The sequence below is a fragment of the Ambystoma mexicanum genome, chromosome 12 (assembly GCF_040938575.1).
Source record: "Ambystoma mexicanum isolate Mex_15411 chromosome 12, UKY_AmexF1_1, whole genome shotgun sequence".
Classification (NCBI taxonomy): Eukaryota; Metazoa; Chordata; class Amphibia; order Caudata; family Ambystomatidae; genus Ambystoma; species Ambystoma mexicanum.
In genome coordinates, this window is record NC_090936.1 from 598,133,029 (window position 1) to 598,142,514 (window position 9,486).

Consider the following 9,486-nt stretch of genomic DNA (forward strand, 5'->3'; position numbering starts at 1 on the left):
AAAAGTCCTATTCTAATTGCCCCCGCAGCTGCTGCTGACGTGACCGGCCTGCTGTGCAGTCACGTCGGCAGCTGCGGGGGCAATGCATTGGTTCTGCCCGTGCCCGGTGCTCTGCGGTAGTGCACAGAAGGGGGAGGGCCAAACGTGGACGCTGTGACGTCATCACCGCTTTGTGTCCGGCAAAAGCATCTAAAAAAGTTGGCCACCCTAGTATACGTAGCATGCTGCAAATCTAACTTCCACAGAAGATATGAGCTATAACTTTAGTTCCATTTTGTTTGACCGATTGTGGCTTAAATGCAGAGGCGTAGGGACCGAGCAGTCATGGCCCACACAAAATCTGTAAATGCCCACTCAGCAGCACTGTGTGGGCATTTACAGATGTTAATGCCACTGCAGTGGGCACAATTACATTATTTTAGGCCCTTATATAGTAAGAATATACTGTTTCAAAGCGCCCAGAGGGTAGGGAGGGTAAATTACAACACAATATTAAGAGCCAAGAGGAAGAGGGACGAAACTACTATGCCTTGTGAGTATTCAGAACGTGCAAGTGCAGAAAGGAAAAGGGAAGAGGGGTTAAGCGCTGGGGAGTCCAAGCTCTTGGGAGAGCCATGGTGGTAGTGCTAAGAATGTTGAGTGCTACACGGCCAGAGCCGTGGGAGGTGTAAGCAGGGCTTTAAGTGGGCCGGGGCCTGCCGGGGCTGAGCCCCGGCAGGCTCCGAAATTTCGTTTTGAGGCAGGGCCCTGCCGGGGCCCACTAATCTCCCCGGGCAGCCCCGGCCACTACACGAAAGGGCATTTTTTTCTACAGCCTGAAGCTCTCGCTCGTGTGCGAGAGCTTCAGGCTTCAGAAAAAAATGCCTTTCAGCTATAATGGTGGCGCCGCACCTGCGAGGCATCCCTTTAATCAAGGGATGCACGTGGGCCGGCGCCACCATTATGGAGAAACGTGAGGCCGCTGGAAGCAGAGGCCTTGCTTTCTAAATACTGAAGCTCCCACGGATTCGCGGGAGTTTCAGTCTTTAGGAAAAAGGCCTCTGCTTCCAGTGGCCTCACCCTTTCAGTCTTAATGGTGACGCTGCCCCTCCCCAGCTGGCGAGGGGCAGCACCACCATTAAGGCTGAATAGGCGAGGCGCTGTCCCCTGCCAGGCAAGCCTACACAAAATAAATGCAGAGATCAGCACCCTCTCCCCCATAGGGGAGAGGGTGCTAATCTCTACAAAAGGCTGCCTGGCAGGGGTGCCAGTAGCCCATTGAGCTGGGGCTCGTCAAGGGGGCGTGGCCTAACGGCCCGTCAAGACCCCGTTGTTAGGCCACGCCCCCTCGATGGGCCCCGGCTCGATTTGTAGTGCCACTTAAGGCACTGGGTGTAAGTGTGAGTCTCCAGACTGGAGGGTGTGCAGATGCAAAGTGCTGTGGATAGACAGGAGCTGGGAGTGATTGGTGAGGGAGGTCACGGCCCCGAAGATGCATAACGGCCAAGGACAGCGATTCAACAACTGTGGGACTAGCAGGAGAGAAGGTGGGAAGAAGGAGGAAAGTCTTAAGGAGCTTCCGGAACTTTAGACGGTCCTGCTCAATGCGCATGGGGTGGCTATTCCAAAGGAGGGTGCCCGCAGAGGAAAATGAGCGACCTCCTGTCCTTTTTTTTAGCAAAACACTTTACGCACAAAGAGTTGGGGCCAGAGGAGCAAAGAGGTCTAGTGGGAGAGTATTTAGTGATACAGAGCTGAAGATCGTGTGGTCTCTGGGCCCAGACAGCCCTGTTGACGATGCAGAGGGACTTGAATTTCATACGTGCAGCAACCGGGAGCCAGTGAAGAGCTCCAGGACCCACTTGTTTGACTATCCTGGCTACGCCTCTGCAATAAATGTCTGCAAAATGTGCCGTAAACAAATTCCCAAACAGACCGGATGTCGCCTCGGTATGTTGCATGGCACTACACGCGAGCCAAAAGTAGCTCCTGGTAAATGTTGGAGTCAAGCTCACTAGGCTCCTCCAGGTTACAAGAAGGTGCTAAGTAGCTCCAATACCCCCCACCCCCTGCAGTTTCAAACCCACTGCACCACCAACTTGAGTCTCAATTCATATTTGTAACTTCGTTTTCATTTCAGTCAATCGAACCGAACTCCCATTTATTGATAAGCATTCACAATATCAATTTGTGTACATGTAATCACCACGGGTAGTGCATTTCTTTTCTTACTACGGGTGAATGGTGCACCTTTCGGTGAATTGATGGTTCAAGGTGCCATACTTTTCAAATGCCATCATGGAACATTGTAAAGAGTCTGCAACCTGTGGCTCCCCAGATGATTCAAGCTACAATTCCCATGATATCGGGCTATTGACTATGCTGGTTAGGGATGATGGGAGTTGTAGTGCAAAACATGTGGAGAGCCAATGTTTGCGGTTCCACGTTGCAGACCAATTGCTATTCCGTCAATTAATATGGTCTTATCTGCGTTGAGCAGTACCTTAGTCTAGGTATTCAATATTTTTGGCAGCAACACCATAGCACATTAAAGCACCTGAGAAAAATCTGACAGATATAGTTAAAATTGCAGTTGTGCAATTACGCATCCTTGTTTTAAACCATTTCAGTATTTATCTTAAGACTTATCATGCATGGCCCGATTCATAGAGCGGTTTCCAATGGGATTGCACCACTATAAGACGCTTTTGCTAATCAGACCCCTAATGTACACAATGCACCCCAGCCCAAGTCTGGGTGTGTAACGCTGTCAGCAGGTGTAGCAGATCTTAGCAATAGCCATTCGTTAATGCACGTTCCGCGCCTCCCGTCACAGGCCTGTAAACTCAAGTGCTTCTGTCCCGTTTTCCATCTAAGGATTGTGTTGAACACATCCCCGTCGCTTAACATGAAAGCTATGTACAGGTCTGTGCTCAGGCTATTTTGAGGAGCTGTGATTGGTCCGCAGAGACCTTGCATGCAAATCCTGTGAGTGTAAAAAAGAAACTGGAACAATTGAAAGAGCGAGAGCCCGTAAACTGCATAAGAGCATGTCTGTACTTGATAATCCATTGGGATCTCTACCTGCATATAGGACCGAATTCCTGAGGCCAAAACCTTGTGTTAACTGGGGGCTAAAGGCTAGATCAGCCATGGGTTCCAGTGTGTTTGCCATTGTGACGTATGCAAAGCGGACATTTTGCAAACAAGGAAGCCTATTTTAGTAGAATGCCCGGCGTCAATAGTACAAAGAACGAGTTTATTTTCACAGTCTCGGGCTATTGGATATGTATGATGTGCTTCTTAGCATTACTGGGGGGTGGCGGGGTCGCTACTGTCACAGTTGCTTGTATTCACAGTGGTTACCCCATGCAGGAACTTAAGTGGTGAAATAATTCCACTGTATTGCTTATATTTTGTAATTGCCTTGTTCACAGCTTTGAAAGGCTGTCGCATACACACGCACTTCCTGCACCCCCAGAAGTCTGTACCGGAAGTCCTCCGAACTAAAGCCTGTGCACTGGGTGCAGTGCTCCCGTTTGTCAAGTGACGCCTCTTCTGAGCACTGGTAAAGCAAGACAGGAAAGCAGGACGAGTTGAATCACTTTCACAAGGGAAGGCAGGCCCTGCTTTCCCGCTCGGAAGCAGGGCTTTCATCTTCCCCGCTCTTGACCCACCTTCCAAAACCGTCACATTCCGGTCCTTTATTAATGTTAATGATTAAGGCATTTATGTAGCACCCGTCACCAACGGAGTTGGTCTCCAGGCGCTCAGGTGGATCTGTAACAAAAGTGTGGGTGGGGGGAGGAGGGGGTGGGCTTAGGTTAGTTGGGAGAGGAAGAGTGGTCTGCTGTTGGCGGCATCAGTTCGGTTTTCACTGTGCGCTGTGCTTTGGTGTAAGTGTTGGATCGGAGCAGACCTTGTGTGCGGTTGATGCAGTTCATGTGTTTGTTGTAGTGTGCTGAAGTCTGTGCGGTTTGCTGGGCGAGAGATGGTGGTGTGGTTTCCTGGGCAAGTTAAGTAAGCAGAGGTTTGAGGGTGGTTTAGTGGTTGTATGCCCTGGTTCTTCCCAATCTTGTTTAGTTTAGGTGGCGTACCTGTGGGTATTCTTGGGGTTTCATGTCATTTCATCGCCATCGCGGGATGTTTTTTCGCTGGGTTTTTTACCGCTGATTTTTTTTTTACGAAAAAACAATCACATTTTTATTTTTGGGTGGGTTCCCCCCATTTCCTTTAAATGTTTAATATATTCCCTAACACCCAAACCCAATTTATATATTTTTCTAACTCCCCCCCCAAAAAAACAATGTTTTTTCTGCAAAAAAATGGTGGTAAAAAACCCTGCAAAAAATGTTTCCGATGAAAGGACGTTGTACCATTCTTGGTTATCTATCCGTTAGGTTTAGGTGTGGCAGTGTTCCTGGTTGTGTCCTCTGGATCTTGGGTTGGAGGATGGCTATGTCTGACCTTCTTGTGGTGTTGGAGCTGTGCTTTGTCAAATGTACAGTTCTTGGCTTTAGCTCCATTCATTGGCTTGCCCCCCACCTTACCTGCCCGAAACTATCTTCTGCTACTCTCCTTCCCAACAGCTCCCCTCCCCCAGAGAAGTGACCTTCACAGCTGGACGCCATAAGCATCGCCCCCAGCACTTGATAGCGCACTCCAGATGGGACCTCCGGGACTGTACATACGACTTGGCTTCGAGAACCGGGCAATATGTTCCTGATGTGGCCTGCAGACAAGGACACAAAACTCCAAATGAGTGTGTGTATTTTTTCATTCTGCATTTGATGCTCGAAGGAAGAAACCGGGTAGCGCAGGGGCTCACATTGGAGTCTGGCAAATCTAGCTTTACACCATCTCTTTGCTATCAGCAGTGTATTTAAAACGGGAAGCAATGAGTGGTAGATGGCTGTGGACATTGCAGTGGGTGGGACTTGAGTAACTGGGAGCTGCTATTGTCCTTAGCATACGACGTGTGAAAGTTGGGTGATTTTACACGGGGGAGTGTATATAACAAGCTGCATGCCGTGAGAAGCAATGTCGACAAGCAGGTGACCTCACCAGACCTTTCACTGTGTTCACTAGGTTATGATAGGTTCGCATTATTTGCACTGGAGCTTATAGGCCCCCATTCAGGAAGGAAAAAATAAGGCTACAGCCATACTTTTTGCAATGACGAATTATATATAGTCATGGTAGCTATGTTATCTGTGTACTGTTCTAATGTTCACTATAAAATAGATAATTATGTGAGGTCTTTACATATAAAAAGTAACACAGGTGTGCCCGTCAGAGCTGGGACAATCTGTGGTGAAGTTGAATTACAAACTGTGCTCAAATGCTCCCTACACCACATTAAGTGTATGATCCTGGGCAAATCGTCCAATCTCACTGTGCATTTTCTGTCAAAATTGGGAGTTAATAAAAATATTTCTGTTTGCAAGGCACACTATTGCAAGCAAAGTCTCACTCGTGGATTGGTATGGTTTGGCATTAACGGGCACATGCTTTCTTTGCTGCAAACTATTCAACATACAAGGAAACCTTTGCTGTTTTCAGTAGTGTGGTGGCCCTGGAGTCCCACAGTCCCAGCGGCTGATGAGAAGTTTCAGGAAATTAGTACTAAGAAGAACACATTTAGAATCTTAATTGGCTCTTGTTCTACTTTCAGCTGAGAGCAAAATGATTGAAAAGCAGATAATACTTGAACTACAGATGCGGCTTACAGAAAATGACGACATTCTCCATAAGTGGCATCCAAGAACGAGAACACCAGTGGCCTTCGGAACTTGACCAAATAGACGAGGCTTCCTGGGAAGTGGCCACACGCCAGTGCCCTCCACAAGACTACAGAGTTGGCCTCCAGAACTAGATACCACTGCAGGTTCGGCCTCTGGGACGGGACCCACTGCTACAAACGGAGCCTCTGGGACTGGCATTGTTTCCAGGTGTGTTGCCCAGTGCTCGGCACAATGCTCCCAAGTGTGGCCTCCAGAATGTGACACCCGCACACAGTACCCATATACTTGCTAACGGCACTTATCAAAACAGCAGTTGCTCACCTCCCCCCGACCTCCTCCGCTAACGTGTCCCAGCCCTCCTCTTTCAGATCCAAAAGAGCGCCTGGAGTCCGTGCAAATTTCAGAGGCGCGCTGCATAAATCGCAGAAGCAAAACAGAACACTTTAAGCTAGACAGCCTGAATTGGACACAATTAGAAACATAGCTCCCTTTTAAACCTCTCTACATGGCATCCTTTAGGGGGTGGGCTGGGGAAGGGTGTTTGCCCCTTCGCCAACTTTTGTGGCACACCAATGTGTCCCACCCATTTGGCACGGGCCCCTTTCATTTACAGGTCAAGTCCCCCCCCCCCAACATTTTCAGCAAAGTTACTCCACTGCCTCCCCATATATCAAAGGTTTCTCTGACAGTCCCCAATGTTGCGTCATGGCGATGGTGGCCGCACCAGTATGTGGCAAAAAAAAAAAAAAAAAGAACCTTTCCCCTGAGCCCAGACATGCCAACGACAATTCAGTGAGATTCTTTGCTTTTGGTCGCAATCTTCATGCAAATCATGCAGTATTTACAGTTCTATAATGAAGTCGAGTGTGGTCCTCTTTCCGAACAGCATACACTCAGCACTGAAGTTCCCCCGTGAGCGCCCAGATCGAGGACACTAGAAAGCTAAGTCCCCCTGGCAGTGTCAGCCCCCCAGCCCCCATTCGCCTCTGGGGGTATCATCAATACTGAAATCCCATCCAATCCATGGCCTCTCTGCCGAGGTTGCCATCCCTGGCAGTGCTTTTCATCGAGGTGGCAGGCTAACCCAGAGATCGCAGCCATCCCCCACACATTGTTCGAGAGAGGTAGCCTGGTGGGTTGAGCGACTACTGCGGACATGTGGATCTTTCCTACATTAGCCGTGCGGGTCAGGCACGGGACGCGCGGCAGCGTTTGCAATGCAGGATGATATGAAGTGCACTTACGGGCGACGGCCTGATTCCTCGGCTGCGGACTGCTTCCGGTCTTGCTGTCTTTGCTCCTGCAGGCGAAACAGGCCGGATCTTCCACCTCATCAGATTTTATAAAGTTTCCCAGGTTGTCCGGTGTGGCCCACCCCCTCCTGCTCGCAGGGGGAGTGTCCGGGAGGGCGGTGGTAAGGTCTTCCCCAGTGATTGGCTGCCTATTAACCCCGCGCACCCACCCACCGATCCTCTCTGTACAAGGGGTGGATTGTGAAAACATCAGGAACTCAGGCACTTTGGCCCAAGAAGAGGGGGGAGGGAATGGGAGGGGCCTGATACCGATACGTCCCCATCATTAACCAAAAGTTAAAGTAACTTTAAACACGTGCTTCCGTTTGGCTAACACGAGCCTAACCGCTCTTGGGCGTTAAAGATTCACGTATGTCCTTCCGTACAGCTGCATTTATCTCACCTGCAAATTTGCCACTCCTTGATATATGGCGTGTGCGTGCCCCAGGCTTTGCCTCGCGCGCGGACTGCGGACTCTGGAAGAGAAAGTAATGGGTACAAATAACACAGACAGCTGCTGGCGCGCAACCCGAGGAATGCGCAAAAACACACACTACAACGTGACACAAATTCCAAACCACATTTGGTTTAGGCAGACTTTCGATGCCTCAGGGGCCAAGTGTGTGCCACTCTTGAGATTAGTAATGTAAATTAGTCTTGCATGGCGCACTGTAGAGATATCGCGAGAGCCCGCGCTCTCGCAAGATCTCGCGGCAGACCCAAGCTCCGCCCCCGCGCGCTTCGCGCGCACTACGGGACGAGCGGAGGACGCGATAAGGTGCGTCCTGCCGAGCTCCTGTTACGGGGCCCGCTCCTCATTAATCTTGGACACGGACTTTAAGGCCACATCCTCTCAGCCATCCTAGGCCCGTTGGCCCTGTTATCGCGGCACGCGTGTTGCGTGCATTCTGCATGAAACCTATGGGAGAATAAATGCAACGTTACAAGCCCAGAGACTCCTGTCTTCATTATAAGCATTTTACTACATAAATTGGAGACGAGGATCACCACCAGAACTCACAGAGGAGCATGCAAGGAGCAACGCCACCGCCACACTTTCTCCAAACTCCAGGTAGGCCTGCCATCCCATGGCCACAATGGCAGCCCCTATTCACGACATATGTGGAGGCCCTAGGTGGGGCAGGGTTCTCAGCGGCAAGGCGCAGGGCCATGCTACTAAATGCCCTGGGAGTGGAAGGACAAAGACTATTCGAGAGTCTCACCCCGATACCGGTGACTGGCGACAATGACAATGTTTTCAAGGAGGCGGTCAGGAGAATCATAAAAAAGGTTTGCCAGTAAAGAGAACACAGTGCTCCACAGGATACGGTTTTACACGCGAAGGCAAGAAATGTCGGAACCAGTTGACGATTACGTCACCAAGCTGAGGGAGTTAGCAGCGCTGTGTAATTTTGGCAACAATGCGGAGAGCCTCATATGCGACATGTTGGTCGTCCACACTAACAGTCTGAAAGACCAAGATAAGTTTATTGTTGAAAAAGAACTGCAGTTGGAGAAAGCGATTGAGATCGCCAGAGCAGTCGAGGAAACGGCGGGAAGACGAAAGGAGCTTACTGGGGCCCAGAGTTCTGCAGAAATACAAGCAGTGGGTTTCCATGCAAACAAAGAAATGCCGGCAACCGACACGAGAGAAGGGAGAGGGAACAGGAAAGAACCCCTAAAGTGTCACAGGTGCACCAGCACGAAACACCTGGCGTTTGACAGGGAGTGCCCAGCCAGAGACAAGGAGTGCTCCATTTGTAAACGCATTGGCCATTTCTCTATTGTGTGTCGGTGGAGGAACAAGAAAGTCTCCAGCCTTAATGCAGATCGCAATATGGAGAAAGAATCATCCTCAGAAGATGAAGGAAGACCCACAGTCATCATGGTGAACAGCACAAGAGCAAGGAGAGAGAAACCTCACTGCATGATCAAGATCGATGGCATGGAAACAAGGGTCATGGCAAATTCAGGTTCGGATCTAACGATCATTCCCCTTCGCACGTATAAGGACATGGTGGGAAAAGAAAAGGTGCAAGTGCTTATGACGAAGCACAAACCCACGGTGTTTGGAGGGGCGTCAGTCGAACTGTTAGGATACATCAAAGCCAAAGTAGAATTCAAAGGAAGGGAAACCACAACCAGGGTCTATTTCAGTCACAAAGGCCCATCAGTGCTAGGGTGGGACGACCAAGACAAGCTGAAAATCAGACTGGATCCCAGCACCCAAGATCAAGTCCTGTCGGTCAGGGTGACGAGCGGACCTGTCGTTAAAAGCGACTACCCAACACTTTTCTCGGAGGAGCCGGGGCACGTCAAGGGTTTTCTGCACAAATTAGTGCTCAAAAGGAATGCGGTCCCTGTAAAGTACCGAGTGAGGCCAGTACCAGCCACGGCAAGGGACATCCTTAGAAGTCAGTTGGAAAAGATGAAAATGGAGGGTGTCATAGAAGAAATCGAAGCATCTGAAT

The 9,486-nt window shown here is 49.8% G+C and overlaps 1 protein-coding gene and 1 non-coding gene across 3 annotated transcripts in view; one reads left to right on the forward strand and one right to left on the reverse strand.

The window, feature by feature from the left end:
• The window catches only part of ALDOB (aldolase, fructose-bisphosphate B), a 54,319-nt gene extending 47,095 nt beyond the window's left edge, over positions 1-7,224 (reverse strand). The window contains exon 1 of one of the 2 annotated variants that reach the window (XM_069628984.1): positions 6,968-7,224. The gene's annotated coding sequence lies outside the window, so the exon portion shown is untranslated. Of the gene's footprint in view, positions 1-6,044; positions 6,129-6,967 lie in introns of those variants that run through there. The other variant, XM_069628985.1, reaches the window with a different exon arrangement.
• On the forward strand, positions 16-146 carry LOC138514825 (small nucleolar RNA SNORA17). The gene has a single exon (XR_011281971.1). It is a non-coding gene; the product is annotated as a small nucleolar RNA SNORA17 (small nucleolar RNA).
• Positions 7,225-9,486: the final 2,262 nt, after the last annotated feature.